Source organism: Anser anser (genome assembly GCF_964211835.1).
Source record: "Anser anser genome assembly, chromosome: 20".
Taxonomy (NCBI): domain Eukaryota; kingdom Metazoa; phylum Chordata; class Aves; order Anseriformes; family Anatidae; genus Anser; species Anser anser.
The window spans coordinates 5,962,601-5,982,439 of record NC_139741.1 but is presented as its reverse complement, the minus strand read 5'-3'; the positions used below and the strand labels follow the sequence as shown (position 1 = coordinate 5,982,439).

General features: G+C 44.5%; 1 protein-coding gene across 5 annotated transcripts in view; it reads right to left on the bottom strand.

Annotated features, from left to right (window-relative positions):
• The window catches only part of MYO1C (myosin IC), a 58,863-nt gene that overhangs the window by 38,569 nt on the left and 455 nt on the right, over window positions 1–19,839 (bottom strand). The window contains exon 1 of one of the 5 annotated variants that reach the window (XM_083806551.1): window positions 17,899–18,162. The exons of 1 other annotated variant lie outside the window; for it this stretch is intronic. The gene's annotated coding sequence lies outside the window, so the exon portion shown is untranslated. Of the gene's footprint in view, window positions 1–17,898; window positions 18,163–19,839 lie in introns of those variants that run through there. 3 more of the 5 variants (XM_083806552.1, XM_083806554.1, XM_083806553.1) reach the window with 3 other exon arrangements.

Genomic DNA, 19,839 nt, shown 5'->3' with positions numbered 1-19,839 from the left:
CTTTTTCTACCGACACTAGATAAGAGAAGAGTGAACAGTGCTGCTTTGCCTGCATGTTAGAAGAAGGAAACAGGATTTCCCTCTGCTACTCCCTGAACAAGGTCCCAAGGAAATGTTTCTAATAATAGGAAATTACTATATAAGGCCAGATCAGCACTAAACTGTTTGCAGTCTGGAAAAGAAGAACATACAAGCGTACTGAGCAGGGACACAGCTGGTAGAGCAGGGCTCTTCACACGTCAGTATTCTCCAGGAAGGCAGCAAGCAGTAACCTAAGGCTCCCCTCCGCAGAGATGGGCAGTATTTAACCTGTGACTCCTCTCTCCCGAGCAGAAAGGGGCCTTCTCCCACAGCCTGAAACAGAAAACTAAGTGTACGAATTAGAGTTGCTACACCCTTTTTATATCACACCCCTGCTTTTCTTCATGTGAGGAAAAGGACAGACGGAAAAGACTTTGAAATCTGTGAAGTAACACCTGTAAAGCAGGGCTGAGCACATCTCTGATACAGAAGGGGCAGGAAAAGACAGGGCCTATCCTAACACTTGATGTGGCCACCAGTAATGCAGAAGAGGACAATAGATCCACGGAGCATAAGTTTGCTGCCCCATTATATGAACTTGTCAGCTCTCTTGTTCATTTTGTGTTAAACTGTAAAGGTATTGCACACCTGTGGAAGGAGCCATTTAATTTATTTTAATTTTCAAAGCGTTCCCATATAACTGTATCCTTTAATATCTTACAGGCCAACAGTTTCAGCAACAAACAGTTGTAGATAACTACAAGCCACGCACATACATCTCAGCAAAACTATTGGACTCACTTCTGCGTAGAGTTGTATTTGTAGCACCAACGCACACTTCTGTCACTTGAACAGATACAAAACCTGCAAGCCCAGTTAAAAAGATTTTCCTCCTTATAAAAATGAAAGGGAGTTCCTACAACAAAGCTCGGAAAGACCTGAATTGGATAAAGTGATATAACACGAACATTTCCCTGTGCTCCCCAATGAGGGGTCTCTCTCCCTCTGTTTTGTCTTTGGGTAAGGCCAGAAGCTCTCAGCTCCCAGCTCAGAGAAGCATCCTGAGCATCCACAGTGTGACACAGCCCCTGAGCTGCCATGGAAATGAGTACAATGCATGTTCCCAGACAGGTTTATCCCCCAGACTTGTTTTCTGTCAGGAATAGATATTTGTGACAATATGGATAAATAATTTTGTACCTGTAGGCCTGCTACCTCCTACTTCTCTCCTGTCTACAAATGCAGCCCCTGCAGATTTGTGCAGCTCCTAGCGGAACGTGGAGCCAAATCCCTGCCAAGATTTTCAGTGTATTAGCTGGTACGACCCCCTTGAGCTGAAAGGGACAGTTTGCTGCAGTAAAGTTAGGCTGAGCACCTTAAAAAAAAAAAGAAAGCAAGGCTACCCTTATGAAGGACTCATTGCTGAGAAAGTAAGACGAGTTCTGACAGCAGGAGCACTATTCCACATCGCGACATCGGGAGCTTTGCAGTCCTGGTGAGAACAAGCTGAGATTTACAGTCTCTACGCTGCTACAGAGGATTGCTCCAGTGTAACCAGGCTCTCGGGTACATTCTTCACCAGTTGCTCACACCTTGCCCTCGTCCCCATGCTACCTGGCCAGAAAAGGGTGTATTAAAGTTTCCAGGGCATATAGCAATTCTGTCCCAAGAGGTCGTTTCATATTTGACTTATATTTAGGGACATCTTGGTTTCTGAAGACTTTTAAACTGACCTTTAGTTTTGTGTCCTGTTAAATACTTCACATTCTTGCCTGCATGGCAAGGGGGGAAACCAAGAGTTGGCAACAGGCAGGTTTTTTTTCAGAACTGGTGCTTATGACTTTTAGAGAAAATGAACTACAAAACTGTAAGTTTCAGATTAAATAACCTTATGCCTCTTTTCTGGTATCTGAAAGTTAATTTTGGAAAACAACAACATTTTGGGAATTAGCTTTCTGTGCATCTAACTCCGTACAAAGTCTCATCTTTAAGTCTGGACCCTAACACTGTTGTCTTCTCTACTTATTTTTGGTACAAAGTCACAGGATACAGTCAGTAACTTGTTCGTTCAGTTTCAAAAAGTCTGCTCCAGGAGAAACAAGATATTTGAAGCTTTTCCTTTTGGTAAGGTCTGAATAAAGCTATTGTTGAATTCCTAGTCTGGTGTCAAAACCGTAACTTCTCTGCGACGCAGAAACTGGAGCACAGGTAAATCTTGATTATATTAAGATTCTGGTGTCACAAAAGTAAAGGTGAAACAGCTGAAAGCTTCCTGAAAAGCACAGGAGAGGGAATCACATGTGGAATATACTGCCTGATTTTTATTTTTTACTAAAATAACTTGTAGATGAACGATGCCCCAGCAACTACTCTTACTCCCCAGTCCTGCTAGCGTAATAACAAAATGCCTGGTATGTAAAGTTTATCGTAGTGACAGGATTTATACATCAGCATAATTTGTGCCTCAAGTTTAGGGAAACGTTCATGTAAGCACTTTCATATTGGTACAATTGCATCTGTCATAGGTTTGTTCCACGTAACATCTATAGTTTCCTTAAAAAAACAAAACCAAACCACTCCAATTTGCAAGTATTCTGTGACATTTCATTCTGACACCAGAAGCAGGTGAAACCTGAGAGAAACAACATTCTTATTTTCCTTCTGGGTGTGACTCTTTAGATGAAAACCTAGTAATGCTGTGAGCAAACTACGAACTACGAAGCGGAGCCAAGTTCCATGAGCCCAGAAAAAGGGCACATTCAATCCTGCAGACATTCAAACAAGTGGAGTAGTTTTTAATTTGATGATTTATAAGCGCAGAGTTTACAGGCACAATTTGTACTTCCACCACTTTTTTCCCTCTGTCCCAAACTGACTTTGCTGGCCTAAGATAGGCGGTTATTTTGGGATAGTGAAAGCATTAAAGTTCCAATAAGACTATTAGGAACACATATGGTACAGAACTTCTTTCATACCCTTCTTTGTAAGGGAACAAAAAGCATTTGGCATTTGCTGTGATGGCATAAGTCCCCTACGAAAAGTTTGAGGAAAGTTTTAACAACAGTCTGGAGTAAAACTAGATTAGGAACCCAAAATAAGAGTCTCCACTGATCTGTAGAAATTCCAGATTATGCTAAAAGAAACGGCCTAAGCAGTTTCCAAAAGCAGACGAAAGAAAAGTAGACACACAGTGCAGACTGGCTATCTGGCAGGGTGTCAGATTTGAGGCCTGGCAGCTAGCGGGAGCACGTGGGCAGATGATATTGCAGCTGGCTTATGTCTGAACTACTTCCCTTTACCCCGTCTCTTCTGTTGCTTCTGAAAAGAAGGGGAAAAGCCACCAGATGAAGGGTATTGTCTGAGGTAATCTTCTTCTGGCCAGTCTGACAGTACCCCAAGGCTTCCACTGGTCTTTAATGTTTTTGTGAATTGCAAACACTTTTATCCTAAACCAGGTATATCTTCACTTAGTAGCAAATAGGGAATGATGAGTTGCCATCATCTTGGCAAAAGTATCCCAGGATGCCTGGAAAACACAGACATCGTTTCATTTCGGAAGGATATCCTGCATCCACTGGCATTAGCTTGTACCCATCAAATGATCCAGAATATTGTTTTCCAACCTTTTAGAAGTTTATACTCCTATTGAATCAAAGCGCTGACAAATCCAAGATTTTTTTGAACAAACTAAGTAACTCACATGGACGTTAAAGAGAAGAATCATTGGCTTGCAGCTTAGAAGTATGGGGAATATCTCATCTCCATGACATGGTTTCAACTCTGCCCGCACTGGAGGGCTCCCCTATCCTGCTCAAAGCATTTCCAAGAGTTTCTGCTTTATCAAGGACATAGATTTAATCAAAACCAAAATACACAATAAAGAATAATGGGGGGGTGGGGGGTGGGGGGCTATTCCTTTGCGGTTCTCAGGAATGTAAGTTCCACATCTGGATAAACACAGGCCTACGCAGTGAATGGAAACATTCATTTTCCCCCCTTCTTTCTTTCTCTCTGATTTACCTATGGACCTGCATTGGGCGGCTGAAAACCAGCGGCAATCCTGCTGATGCAGACAAAGTTGGCAGCCATAGGCAGGCAGAGGTCATTTTCTGTACAGCTACCGTATCAAAGTAAACTTATTTTGGTGATTTCCAACTCAAACGAGAGCTCGTGAAGGAATTCTCATAGCTCCTGTGACTTGGGTATAACTACCGGTTGTGACAGTTGAGACATCACTAACAATAGAAACTGTCCCACAGCACCATCCTGTTCTCCATCAGGAGATGAGGACCAGCACCCCAAGAGTCAGAGACAGGAAAGCAGAACCATCGAGCTGTGCTGACGCAGACAATGAGCACATCCTTAGAAAAGGCCAAAAAGTGAAAGTTATCTTTCTGGACTGGCACCAGTGGACTGGAGCCCCTTCCACATAAGGCCACGTCGTGCCAGAAGTGCACAGGTTTGGAGATCTCATAGAAGTTGGATAATTTTGTTCTGATACTATCTGACCAAACGCCGCTGTCCATGGCAGCCAGGACAACAACAGGAACCGTCAGAAGTCTTATCCCAATGTGAAGGGAACAACTTTGTTCCTCTGATTCTCTAGATTATCTAGGTCTCCCTGGGGAAGGTAAGAGATCCACGGCCATGAAGGATTCTGATCTCCACCCTGAAAGGATAGTCCAAGAGTCTCAAGAAAAGATATCTTCCATATAAAATCAATATATGTTATCAAAGCCCATAATGTAAGAAATCCACACAAAATGCAGGTAGCAGTTTCACTCCTGTGTCTAAATTCTGTTTTTAACAGCCCTCAGACAGTGCCAAGGCAGCACCATTTGCTGCTGTAGCAACACGAGCCCAGCCTCAGCCACTGTACTATAATGAGAGGAGACTGCAAAAAGATGAGAGCTGATACGGTGCTCACGGCATGCCCTGCATTAGCCCTGCTTCCCTGATACCAGTGGGAGCTCTGCCATCAGCTTCAGTTGTGTTGGAGTACACCTATGATAGAAAAACAAGGGGTTAAGCCTTTCAAATCAACTGAAGAGAAAGAAAAGCATCAAAACACGAGGGTTTGTTTCCAGAGCTATTGTTTGAATGGCTGGACTAGTAAAACATAACGATGCGGGGAAGTTCATCACTGTAAATTATTGATCTGCTGCTTTCTAGACATTGAAACTGGTAATTAAACAAAGAGTAAAAAGATACTTCATCAATTATAGAGATGTCACTTTAAATTACACTTGCTCCAGGATGAATAAAACACATGGGTTAAAGGCTGCGGGTGCTTCTTCATGCCAGCTTGTCGTTCAAAATGCTCACTATGACACTGATAATAATTCTCTTATGTCACTGCTTCTGAGCTCTTTGTACATATTGAGCCAGATAAGGGAAAACGAGAGCTTTTGTTTCACCAATCTTTTTCACACAATGTCCTGAAAGCACAGTCCCATGGTCAGGAGAGAAGATTTGGAGCTGCGATCAGCGGGATCCCTTGTCTGCTCAACAGGCTTAGTTATATGGCCATAAGTCAAGGCCACAGCCCCTGCAAAAACAGCCCTCCCTGAAGAATCAGGAAGAAGAAAAGTTTTGTCTACAACAGCAAATTGTGAAATGTGTGAAGTACTGGGCAGACATTAGACACTGGTAGGTCTTTCTTACGGTTTTTAGAAAATATATACACGTACACACTCTGCAACCTAAAATAACACTGGCAAGCTGCTTCTGAAGGAATAAGATGATGACATCTGAGATACCCTTTTAGCAGAAATCATGTCACAACCATCATTGTTACTCAAATTTGATTTGTGACTTTTTCTTATGCCAGGGTGCATGCCTTACAGCATCAAGCTTAAAGTTACCTCAATTTCACGTGTTAAATGTTATAAATAGGTACAAATATATTTGCTTTAATGCTCATTTTGAAACCAAATCACCATCCAAAGAAGAGCTTATCCTTCTTGCATTTAGTAGCAAAGAAGCACTCTAGAACCACTATTACAACTCTCAAAGGGGTTTCACTCCAGGAAAGCATTTATTGAAGGCTAAGTTCATCAAGTGATTGAGACAGGTCAGGGAGAATAAATATTCTAAGCAAAAAACTGCATATGCCGCATAAGCAGACAGCTTAAAAGTGCATGCAAAAAAACCTCCAACAGGTGGACACAGCTGGCATCCTTCAGTGAGCAGAAGCAGCAGTGAAGCAATAATGCTAGAAGGCAAGAACAGAGAAACAGAAGTTGCTGATGGAGCAAGACGATCCTAGAAGTCAAAGAACTTGTGCTTGCCGTGGTGAAATGCAGAAGTAAAGGGATACCCAGGTGGGAGTTCAGCATAGTGAGGAAAGAGAGACAACTGGGAAGCTGAAGGCAACCACCACCTGTTGGTGGAAACATTAAAAGTGAGAGATGAAGGCTGGACCGTGTAAGTTTCATGAAGAAAAGAACAGCACCTCTTGGTAGGGGGACAGAGAACCAAAGAGCCGAGCTGACTCTCCCTACCGCTCCCCAACTAATGAGGCTGAAGCACAGGGAGAACAAGCTCTCTTGCGGGCCTGATGCCAATTGCTCTATTAAATTTTCTTTGCCTGTTCTAAGGAGTTACACAACGTAGGGCTTTATTCATAAATGCCTGATGGCGTCCTGTGTATACATCAGCTTCTACCAGCAGAACAGTATTTGTGGGAAATGTTAGGAAGAGTGTCTAAGAGAGATAAAGCCTTTGAGTTGCAGACAAAGCTGCCAGCCCTCATTTCCAGCTTGTCGGAGCAAGTCCTTCTTGAAGTCAGCAGCCTGGAATGAAGAGAATCTGGCATTTGTGCATGTATGTATGGTTCAGTCAGGGCGGAGGGGCTGACTTTAATCATACTTTCCACAATGGGGGGGGGAGGGGAAATGTGGCAAAATACAGCAAGCGACGGGCGTTATCTGCTATATATTCACAAATTCCCCCTCTTGGACTTTGTATTTCAAGACTGACCTCCTTTCCTGCTTCCACTAGCCCCTAGAGGAAAACTGGAAGGGGCAGCACACAGAACTGGAATTTGAGAGAAAATCCTTCACATTCTTGAGATTCCTGGGGTCTGTGATAGGCAGCACAAAGGCAGCACACATTTGTCCGGTGATCCTAAAAATTCCACGTTCTGGAGAATTACTGGAACAGCTGATGGGTCTCAGGAGTAATTTCGTGCAGGTACTACCCTTCCCTGAAAAGCTCAGCCCCACTATTCCAAAATGCATAGATCCAAGTGCTAACCCAATACTGCCTCTGCAGCCCCAGGTTGCCTGTTGGGTGATAACTTCTAAGTTTAGTATGCACATTTTAAAGCTGTTTATTTAACTGTTTTCTGCCAAAATATCTCCTTTCTGGAAGAAGAAAAAGGAGAATCAATAGAGAAAAAAAATCAGTCAAAGAATATGGCCTTGCAGCTAGCAATTGCCAAGCTTTTTTAGCTTGTTTTGAAGCCTGTTTAACAAGAGTGCTAGTATGGTATCAAAAAGGAGCGAAGCTCCAAAATAGTTTAATCCAACTGCCCACTACTGCGTTAGCAACAATACTATATAAAGAATTCCATTTAAAACCACTTCTACTCTCACAATAAGGCTACAGTCCACTAAATCACATGGAGCTTCAATTCCATCCAGAAATAGCCTCTTCAAGTTTCGGTCGTAGGATGGCATTCCCAAATTTTGTTTACTTGGGTGCCACTACTGGTGGTGACAGCAATGGCAGCTACAAATTGCAGGAACCTGCACGTATGCCCAGCAAGGGCACATGTCCAGATCCAACCTCTTGCACGAAAGGTTTTGGCAGTGAAACGCATTCCTTCTCCCTTACCCTTTCTGTCTGCGTCGATCGCAACGTCACGCTCAGATACCACAGCACGCTAACCTTGTGCTACTGTCCCACACGTTTACCTCACCAAAGAGTCCCCCAGGGCCCAAAAGGCGTTTGAAGGCTGAGACCTGTTGAAGAGCAATGCAGAAGCAGGTGTCCCCCCATCCCCAGCCGAGCAGGGTGACCTTCCTCTATGCTAGGCTCCCACAGCACGGACTGCCAGCTAGCGAGCGTTACTTCCACAAACCGCAGTGCTCTGGGAAGCAGCATCGTGGCTGCAGAGACGACAAAACACGTGTTGTCAGTGCCCAGCTGGACCCCCGCTTTGAACCTCAGCCACTGCGTTCTGCCTCTTGCCTGAGCTGCACACAGACACCAGTTCCTCTTGGCTCGGTGTCCACGTGTTACTGCCCTGGCAGCCTGCACAGGATTTATCAGCGTGCCTCTGTTCCCGGCCTGATACCACGTTAATGGGTAACAGCAACACGGGCCCTCCGCGGGCAGATGGTTACTGTACTGCTTAGGGGCTGTAACGACTATCACAGCTTGGGAATCCCCACTGCAAGCAGTGGAGTGGAGACAGTGTATTGTATTTGTAAATATTAATAAAGGCAATGTTTAAAAGACAGCTAATTGCCATTTATGTTCTGAACAGATGGCTTAGCTCCATCTCCCCAGACTAAAAGGTTTTAGTGCCAGTCAGCCCACACACCAGGGCACAAAAGCCCCTGGGTATAACTGCAGAAGATTCTAGTGAATAACTTTTCCTCTCTGCTACTGACTTCAGGGATCCAGAAACATAAAAAGGGAATGGCTGAACAAGCCATCTCTGCCACAATGATACATTACAGTCTCTTCTACATGAACATAAGAACATGGAATGTGTCCTCTGAGGTGCCAAGAGCTCAGGCTTAGGCTGCTGCACGTTGACCTACACATCAGCGTGCTGTAGTTCATCCCTTGCCCCGAGCTGTGCCTGTCCTGGCCCCCACCCTCTTCTGTACCAGGACTGACACTTGTTCAGCTCTGCGGTGAGAGTTCAGGGACCTAAAACATTTTGTTGTTGTTGTTCTCCAAACTTTGTTTCAGCAGCTTCACCGAGTCTCAAACGGATGCCAGTGCAGGTACAAGGGAAGGAGTAGAGAACTACAGAAAAAAACAGTTTAAATAAAACTTCCTGTGAGCATTAGCTTATCTTAGGTACTGGGGGAATACATCTTCCTGCCGTATAAATAAAGAGTACTTTATCAAGAGTGATGTGAATGAAGCTCTAAGACTGTCTGTTTGCTTAGCCCCCTACCCTTTATATGTACGCATGCCTCCAAATGTTTAAAACCTTGAGAAGTGATACATATATATTATCATCACTAGGAGCCTCCACACGAGCCCAGGAATGACACTAGAGGCTACAGAGCTGACAGCTGTGGTGCTCTACAATCAGGAAATCAACAATATAAATTACCTAACCCGACACGCGTGGGTATACACGCCACATCAGATTTGCCAGCAGAAACATGCCTGGCTAATAAATGGGGCTGCTATTCAAGAAGACAGCGAACAACTGACACTTTTTGGCAGATGCCTGAGAAAGGAGGGATGATGCTGCTGGACTCCGTAACCATACAGGGCAGCAGCTCACTTCCCACACCCACCGCTGCCCATTACCGACCCAAATGAACCTTCCCGTGCCCTATCAATCGGCCAATCTGAATCCAGCCCACACTAAACACTGACTGATTTTTATATTCTTGCAAGCCCTGTGTCACATTTGTGTTGACTAACCCTCAGTTTAGATAAGTGGTTTGTAACTAAGACCATTTGGTTTGGGGCCAGTGTAAGTGCAGCCAAAAGAGCACCTCCAGGAGTTCAGCATGGTGCTAGAGAGGTTACCAGAGAAATTCACTGCTCAGAACAGAAGGTCGGGTACCAGGCTGACAGCTACTTTTAGACCATTAAACTAGAAGTTTCCTTTCCAGCCTATCCAACACTAAAAACAAGATTTGTCACAATAAAATTTTTCTTCTGAAAGTAATAGCCTTCTTGCACACTGCTTCAAATATATTTCTTTCCAGGCACATGAATTCAACCCGCAGCAACACTGATTTTCTTCCACTCCCCATTTCCACTTGGGTGGCAATGTGATCCCTTCACGGAGGCTACTTCTGAAATCAGCACTTCATGCAAAAATGTGTTCTGTGACAAACAGTCAAATTAACTGAAGCCTCTAGAAAAAAGTAAACAGTTACACGAGCACAGCTTTTGAGTTCTGTCGACGTCAGCCTGGACATAGTTCACATTCCCATCCTACACTGAGCCGCTTTGAGGAATTTTCCTCCCAGTGTGTGTTGAGCTAAGGAAAGAAGGAAAGCGGTTTGGGTAACAGCAGTTGCCAGGTAAATATCTCTAAGGCTTAAGGTTGGAAGGAGCTGCCCTATGTCCCCACCGAGACGCAGAACCATCAGAGCAGAAACAGACACTTGGCAGCTGATCAGGTTTCAGTTTAAAGAGAGCTCAAACATCCCCTTTCTCTCTACAGGTGTTTTTTTTACATGCAGAGCTTTGCATCTCTTGCGACATTTCCTCTTCACATGGTGTCCGCATGGCCAAGCTGCCAGAAGAGCAGAGAAGCCCTCGGCCCCAGCACTCACTCAGGCTCTCAGCACCACGTATCCTCTCTTCTGGTAGAGCCCGCTGGCACAGCTGAAAGCTTTTGAGGTGATCGCTGTCTACAGCAATCTCTGGGAAGAACAACTCATCTTTGACTCTTTTTTTCTCCTTTGCTATATTCTCCTTTCCTTTTTACTTCCTTGTATCAGGACACAGTTATCTCAAAACAGATTAGTTTATACTTGAGACAAATGTCTGAAAGCTTTACCAAAACATACAAATGGCCTATAGCCATTAACCCATGCGTTCTTCAATTATATCATGCAAACAGAAAAGATAGTGTGCCTGCATTATCGTGTAGTCACATGTTTTCCTTAAGTGTTCCAGGGACTCTATAACACACCTGTTTTAGAAATAGTTCATAAAAGTGCATAAATTATCCCTTCCATTATCCCAAATTACTCCTAGCTTTCTCCACTCCCTGCATAAGCAGTCTCGAGAGCATTGTTTTTCTCCTGTAAATTGAGGAGTCATCTTCTTGGTGATCCTAAAGGATAATATTTTAATGCAGCCAACATCTGACAAACAGAGCTGGTGCTCATTGTTACTTCTGTAATGCCCAAAATTTCAAATAATTTACAGAAACACTTCCTGCTGGAAACAAAAATTTTAAGTGCTGAAACAAAGTGCCACCTGAAATAGTAAGACAGCTGGGATACAGGTATTTGTCCTGAAGTTATTACATACAGCTGAGCTTTAATTTTCTTCAGCTCTACTGAATGCTCTGTGGATCCACTTCTTCAGGAGGTCGCAGAGACATGAAGGAGAACAAAGTAAGATTCGTCTGATCTACATTATAGGCTGCAGCCAGCAGAAAATTTTCAGATCTCCCAAGGTTTATGTATATGTAAGATCCCTATCCAATAAACAGTGCCTCACCTGGATATGTGCAGACGCACTTTGACTTCTCCACCTACACTCTAGCTGACCAGAAACAAATTCACTTTCATCCAGACATCCTACAGTCATAATAGCATGAGTTTTTGCCCAAGGAGCACACCAACTCTGTCAGTAACCCAAAATCCCACTAGGACTCAGAGCACTGTACAGTTAACTGTGTTAACTGGCGTACAAAAGCAACACATGAGAAATTTTGACATGGCAAAATCCGAGCAATGCTTTCATAAGGGGTGATGCAAAACCCCACTGTGCTTGTTTAAACAAACATACATGTTCTAGCTTTGCTAACAGCTCCATAGCTGCTGTTCCCAGTTACTATCCACCAGCTTTCCGGACAGAACATCAGCAGGATTAAAGTTAGAAATGATCCACATTCCCCCACAGTGCTGGGATCAGGCACACAAAACCATACTCTGTACCTCTCTGTACAAGTTGGTTTTGATCCCTTCCCCCAGGTTCAACAAATCCATGCACAAATGAAATGGGGATTTTGGAAGTCCCATATAGAATATCGGCTCTCATTTTCATGTGAGTCCCTAAGTTTCCCTTTTTATTTTCAAACAAAGCTGTGGCCAAAAAAGCTTGTGACATTAGGAGAAATTAAAGATATATATTGTGACTACAAGATTTAAAACACAGTGTTTGGTTCACTTAAAAAATATGATACATACTTTTTTTTTTCTCCAGAAACATGTAATAGATTGTAAAAGTAGCTCTTTGTTTACATCTTACTGTGCTTCTAGTCATCATATTGCTGCCTACTAGTCATCATATTGGTCTGTATAGTTGCAATATGTTTGAATGATGTGGTACCCAGTAGCTCTGAAGGAAAAAGAAACAGAACTGACCACCAAATTCTGAAATGTATAAATTCAGAAGACGACCTGAAATATCTCCATGTGAAAGTTACATTTTAACAGTCCAAGCACTCTTCCCACACTGTCCCTTCATGCGCGAGTCAGGCACGCTTAGCTGCCCCCACTTCATTCCCGCATGAACAAACCCGCGGACAAACCCTTTTATATTGCATTGTATGCACTTGGCGCCGTTTGTTCAGTACACTGAAAAACAATCGGGCATACAAGCCCTGGTTATTTTAATATTAATAGGTGCAATGGGTGTGTAAGAAAACTACCTGTAAAATCCATGAGAAAATAATGTACTAACACAAAACAGCAGGTAAACAGGCAAGAAAAGGCAAAGAATTATTCACAACTGAACTTCAGTGCTTGTATAAATTAAGGCAGAAGAATATCTATTTTGCTATCTAAGTTCCGGTTCTGTCAGAGAGAATTCCTGGTGCAAAGGTGTAACCTTCCCTCCCAAGATGCAGAAGGAGCCATTGTGAACAGCCTCCAAAACCCCAGGAGTAGAGAACAACCTGTTATTTAAAACAATGAGATGTGTGGACAGAGAACAAGGCTTTCTGGTCTCTAATTTGCAAGATTCAATAAAACTTCTCTAAAAAGAATTTACAGTAATTTTGTGCCATAGTCTTCTCTGTTCTTAGAGCAGCATCATTGGATACATTAGCATTTGCTGCAGATAAAAACCTGAACTGCAGAAATACCACACATAATGCAACATCGTGTGGTGTTGCGAATACATATCCGTTTCTGTTTTTTAAAAATGTTGATTATAGTGTGCTGCCTTGTAATGTGTGGAACTGCATATTTCAGTTATTAAAGTTAGCAAACAAGTCTGGCTGTTGAAAGTCATTTCCCTGAGTAAACAATGACTCAGTGTGGACTGTATAATGTAAAAGTTATTAGTTACTGTTAGCAAGTTTAAAAAACTCAACTCATTGCACTATACAAAGGCATATTTCAGAATGGAAAATAGCTTTCCTCCTACTTCTGTCGTTCCAGTTATACTGTTTCAGTGAAATTTAATTTTCTAAAAAGCTAAACAGATCACTATCTCCTTATTATCCAACTGGACATTGACTTATCTGGACCTTTCAGCCATGAACAATAATCACAGTGAGAGCTGAATTTACCTTCTTTTCTGTTCTCAGTTCTTCATTATAACTCTGAAGCAAAGGTGATTCTCTCTTGGACAGGAATATCCTAGTTAGACCAGGCACAGGTGGTGATGACAACAAAGGTCAAGACTATATAATACTGAGCATACGGTAACGAAGGAAAAACAGGGAATCATGAGCTCACCAAAATCCTCTGACAAATACCGGTCTCCAGCTGAATTATAGCTCCTTCAATAATCCTCCCCTTCATTAGCAAAATGGCCAAAGACACTTGACGATTGTCAGCTGGCATAAGGCACCACAGATCACTCTATCTAATGAAAGGCAACCTCAGCTTCTAAGACACAAAGGTTTCCCTGAAGTCTTAAATTCTCTCCCTCCAAAGGCTGTTCTCCAGGTATCAGTACATACCATCTCAAAGATCAGGGCTCCATCTCTAACGTGACCTTTTGTAAAGGTGAAATCTCTGGTCAGACACAAGCACACTACAAGGAAATAAAGTCAAACATCCGTGGTAAACTTTTGCCAGAAAAGCACTTCAAAAAAATTTACCGAAAGCAGAACAAAAAGGTCCAGCCTTTCAAAGTGACTATAAGATAGCAGGCTGAATGCCATTGTACCTGTGTTCGCTCTGCATGCATCTTTTTGCATGACGGTGATTTTAGAAAGCTCTTTTTTGGAGAAAAAAAACCTGTTTGGGGTGGCAGGAGTGTGCTAGTTTTTTCTTTTGTCACCCAAAGACTATCCATTACCTGGGAAAAGTCAGAACACACCGACATAATATCCACTTTTTTTTTTTCCTGCCACCAACATTTACACTGCCTATTTGGTACCAAAGCTTTCCAATAACACGCTAAAAATCTCTGTCCATTTATTACCAGCTGCTGAACTGAGTTACAGGAAGGGTGGTGGCCAAGCTGGACCAGGTCAAGGTCAAGGTGCCAGCTATAGGGCTGCAAGTGGCCCACTGAAGAACGGCTAGCAAGTCATTCACATGGGATCAAGTTCTTTCCTAAGAAAAAAGCCGCCAAGCGAAGGTACCCGTGTGCATGAATGACACAGGAGTTCTAATTATTAACATTTGTCATCATCCAGTAACGGAATCTAATATAGGACAGACTATATTGAAGATGTACATTACATAGAAAAGGCACTGGCCCTGCTGTTCCTTGCTGTATTGAAGCATATTTAAATAACGCAGGGTAAGACTTTAAAGGATACTGGAGCTTTCCTCCCCCGCCGCCCTTCAACAGACCATGACTCAGTGGCAACAAATTACTTGAGGTCTGTCCACTCAGAATCTTGTCACAAGCTTTGTTAGCATTTCACACTGCCTTACGCTGCTTGCTTTCAGCTCTATTAATGCTTTCTGGGAAGAGCTGGCCACCTACCCCACTAACGCATCAACAAACGTAAGGTACGCAGAGCAGGATGCAAACTATGTAGCAAGAAATTTTCCAGAGAGATCATTCAATGCAGACAGAGGCACAGCGAGCATGGCTCCCTCCAGGCAGAAAAATAACTACGTTCAATCTCACAGGGAGAGAACCCATGCAAACCTCATCCACTAGAAATGATAGAGGGTTAGATGTATGGTTTTTAATCAAAGTCAGGGATGGTAATCCTAGTCAAGGCCAACCACATCACTCATGACTTGGTTATAAAGAGATGAGAGCCGGAACACAGAAAAACCCTTGACAGAAGACAAATACACGCTGCAAGTGCAATCACTTTGTGCCAGTATCAAGCACCGCTGCTGCCTAAGGAGCACTTCACACCTGACTCCAGCCATTTCTTCCCGTGTGGTTGTATTCTTTGTGCAGGTGAAGGCATTCATGTTCTCACACAAGGAGGAAACGCCTCCAGAGAAACTACCTGTTAGCTTCCTCTATTTGGTTTTAACTTGGATCAGTTCTGAAAAGTTAACTGCAATTGCCTGCCATCGATACGGGTAAGCCAAAGCATGATGCAACGGGTTTTCCCCACAGCAACATTTTAGCAACACACATAAACACCTCTCTATATGGTTCTTTAGCCTGTGTGAAAGAACTGGTTTAGTAACTTACACTTGCAAAGGGCAGCAGGACGCACCAACCTTCAGAAGATCTGCTGTACTTTTAAATTCTCTCCGCCTCCTTTTCTGCAGCACCAGTAACACACTGTCTCTTCCCAAATATAAATATATCCTCCAGAAGACATTAGTTACGTGAAAGCGCCCTGTGAACAGCACTCACCCATCGTTCTCTCAAACTGCGAGGCAGAGTGCTCAAGCCCATTGATCCTCAGCATTTTGCAGGCTGGAACTATTCAAAAATGGTCAGGTGAGAGCACATGACCGAGGGAAGGGGCAGTGGATTGAAATGCAGGGGAGCTGTAGTTTATACATCACTTTGTGACTGTGGCCAGCTGCTGCAGCTTGTTCCTCCTGCCTTTGGTGCAGACTGTCCATTCTGACAGTGCAGGAGGAATTTGTGCAGTTCCTAGAAAGCACAGTTTGCACCAGAGCAAGGCCGGGTTCTGTAAGTAACATGACACTACAAATGATAGGCAGCTCCTGATGTTTGAATACTGCTGGAACAAGACTAAGGCTATTTTACCTTTGCATAAAGGCCTCCAGGGAGTTTGAGCTTATTCTTAGAAAGAATCACCATATTTGATCTGTTATTAAGCTTTCTCGACCCCTGCTTTTTACTGTCCTTCCTCCAATGGACTTAGATCAAATTAAAAAAAAAAAAAAAAGTCTTCTACCTGACTTGAATGATTTTATCAGGATCTGGATCATTTCTCTTACACGTATTGTAAAATCTGAAGATGCATCAGGTATCAGAGAAGCCTGCAGTCACACAAGTTTCTTCACTGCTAGTTATGCAAGACAACAGAGAGCAGAAACTGCACTCTGGAGCCCTGAGTCACACGGGATCTCTCACTCCCTTAGTATACTATGATTCACTTTTTTTTTCAAAGGAAAAATCTATCCTGCACGTTGTGATAAATGAGGATAGCGTGCATGTAGGCTAGCATTCCACTGGCCGCTGTCAGGCGGAATAGAAGATTTATATTTACACAGGCCCTTCCTAAAAGACAAGATTATACCAAGTATCAAAACTGAACAACCTAAGTGTCATGACAGCGGTTGCCATACCAGGGCCTGTTGTAAAAATCAAGAACTCATCAGTTCTGTAAGCTTTTGACAGTTTCTAGAAGAGTTTCTAAAGGGTGCTGACAGCTGGTAATCATCTATTGCTCTGAAATAAGATGAAAAAAAAAATGCTTTTATGCCAACTTACTCCAAGATGTGGTTCTGCTTTCAGAGCTTGTCCTACCAACCAAGCAATTTTTCTCATTTGCTACCTGATAGAACTAGGTGGCTGTCATCTACAACAAGATCTGGAGAAGCCTTCCACCTCCAGCAGCGGTCATAGAAAGAGTAAATACCAGAACGCTCTCTGGATTGTAACTCAGAATCATTTTCCTTCCATAATCCCCCCCAAGTATGAGGATGCAGATCAAACCGGGTTACATGGAAAGTTCAAGTTACTCGAATCAGCCATCCATTCAGCACAGAGTCCGATTCCTCCCCTAAATCACCGTGACTTGCAGCAATTAACTCCAGGTATGTTAGAAAAGGGGAAGACAGGCACAGAAAGTAGCACAACAGATGGGGCCACTTCAGTCTGCGAGGGGACACAGCTGTGATCTAAGCTGAAGTTCCGGTGCTTGAGAACATCCCTGACTACAAGACAGGACTAAAACCACTGAGCTTTCCTCCTAAGGTGCTTTTAGGCACCGGTACAACCACGGGCAAATGAGGAAGAATTATTCCAGCATGAACATCAGCACTAACCACGGCGGAACACCCCACCAGCGAGCACAGAACAGCACGAGAAGCTGGAAACCAAGTTAGCTTAGCGCAAACCCCATTCCTTAGAACAAGGCACAACCCCTCTGACACACCGGCCGTGACATGGCCACGTTTCAGCTCAGAAGCTGCCTTGCTCTTGCCCCCACACCCAGCCGCACCCTTTCTTGCTCCAGCTCCTGCTGCCTGGTCCCATGGGAGGCAGCACCCCGTCCCGGGCAGGAGCTCGGCAGCTCGCTGCTTTTGGGAGAAAATACAGTGTATTTGGCAACGTTACGGAAGGAGAGGGCGGGGATTGCCGGAGACACACCATGCAGCCTCCAGGATGCCTGCTGCCGCGAAAGGGTCATTTATTTCTGTCGGGGAAATCGCAGAGTTTCCGGGAACGTCGCCGACTTTAGCGGGGGGGGGGAACAAGAGGGCCGCTGAGCGCCCTCTGCTCCCCGGGGGGAGCCTCCCCGAGCACCCCAACGCCGGCAGCGTGCCCGGGGCAACCCGCGGCCATGTGGCCGAGCCGGGGCACCGCTCGGCGGCCACCTTTCCCCGTCGGGCGAGCAGCCCGGTCCCTTTTTTTTTCCACCTTACCTTTACCTTCCCCTACCCGGTACCCGCCGCTGCCGCCGCTCACCTGCGCTCCGCGGCCCCGGGACGCGCGGCTCGGGGCCCTGCGGCGGCTCCGCCGGTGTCGGGGCGCCGAGTGGCGGCGGGAGGGAGCCGCTAGTGAGCCGCTGGGGAGCCGCTAGTGAGCATGTCCGAGCGGCGGGCATGCGGAGTGCAGGCGGGCAGCAGCGGCCCTGCCTCCGCCCTCACCTGCCGTCAGCTCCGGGGGATCCCCCCCCGCGGGTTAGCGGGGCTTTTGGGGGAGCCCCTGACCTCGCTGGCAGCCGGCTCGGTCCCGGAGAGCACGGAGGGGGAGGCAGGAACCAGCTCGGCCTGATTACATTGTTCAGGACAGCGGCATCCTGCTGATAAGGTTGTGTATCGCAGCAGCTCGCACGCCGGGCGCTTCATATTCCGGGCGCACCTGTCTCCTCCAGCCCTCCAAGAGATAAAACGCGGGGCGCCGGTGACAACTTCGCCATCCCCTCCCTGCTGGTGTGGGAAACAGCCCAAGGGTGCCGTCGTGAGAAGGCCAAAGGGCGAGTTCAACTGCGGAGCGATCCCCCAAAGCCGGCGGGAGCTCTGCCACCAAGTTCAGGTAGAGAGACGAGCGTCTTGGTTCCCCACAGGCGTGTTGATTTTGGAGGTGGTCTGCCCAGGATCCGCAGCAAATTCTGCGTGATTTGATTCTAACAGGCAGGCACGCTGAGCTGAACCAGAAAAGCTCTGCAACCCTTCAAAGTGTCTTCAGCTACAAACTTAGGCTTGTATTAAAGCACGATGCATCGTAAACTACTTTTCTCTGTCCGTTTCTGCAGCACCAACAGCACTTGAATAGAGAATGTTGTCCTCAAAGTAGCAAATTACAATTTTATGGACTGTTAATGAAGATTTAAAGCTCTTTAGAAAGCTGAGCTAACAGCTTTTCTCTCTCGGATGTCTCCCCCAGGATCCTGGGGCATGCTATTCAGGATAAGGTTTAAAGGAACGGTTCCCTCTGGGAAAGACAATTCAGTGCAGCCAGTGTCCTCTGCTGTCACTATGTGCCACTCACCAACAGTCCCGGACCATTTACTGGAAACCAAAGGATACCAGCATTGCCACTATCTCATCTTCCAGCAAGGCAGAGCTCTCAGGTTTTTCTGAAGTACAATGACTACCTAATAACTGTGCTATCCACACAAAGTGTCTTAGCCAATTTTCACATCATGTTTCAGATTACTTACTAGAAAGGCAATACTCGGAAACTGGAGCAACGTGCACAGATGTGCGCTGCGGTACGTGATGGCTCTGCCCTGAGCGATCTGCTACCAGAACTGAAGATAGATTAAACGCTTTATAAGTACCTCTGACAAAGAAATATAAATACATGGTTGCATTTAGGTAAAAGTGGTTGCTTATTCACCTGAAAGAAAGCGTAATGAGCAGTATTATTAACCATAATCAACTGTCTTTCCAAGTCCATACAATGAAGCTTTGACAACAGAAAAAAGACCACTTGCAGGATTTAAACATAGAAGGATTAAAAAAAGTTTTTACACAGTTTCATCTCTAGATTAATTAAAATATAAAAATCCAGTTAAAATATTCAAAAAGCAAAACACGCAGAATGGCCATTCATTGCAAGTACTGAAAACCGAAGTTATTCTACAAAAGTAGCTTGTCTTTCCTAACTATTTGCATCTATCATGTCAAAGTAGAAAGAAGCTCACAGATTTTCCATTTGCTTTCTCACAAACCTTGAACCTAAGTCAGTAAGAGTCACAAGCTAATGGAATAGACAGTTCTTCAAGGCAGTATTAACAGTCCTTTGATATGTTCTGCCAGCACGGCCTTTTTGATGCACGAACCTTCCCACAACATTCAGAGCATGAATCCAGTGACAACACGGACAATCAATATTCAAGAGAATCAGACACTTCTGAAAATTGTTTCCCTTCCTTTGTTGTTTGAAAGTGCTTCCAGAATC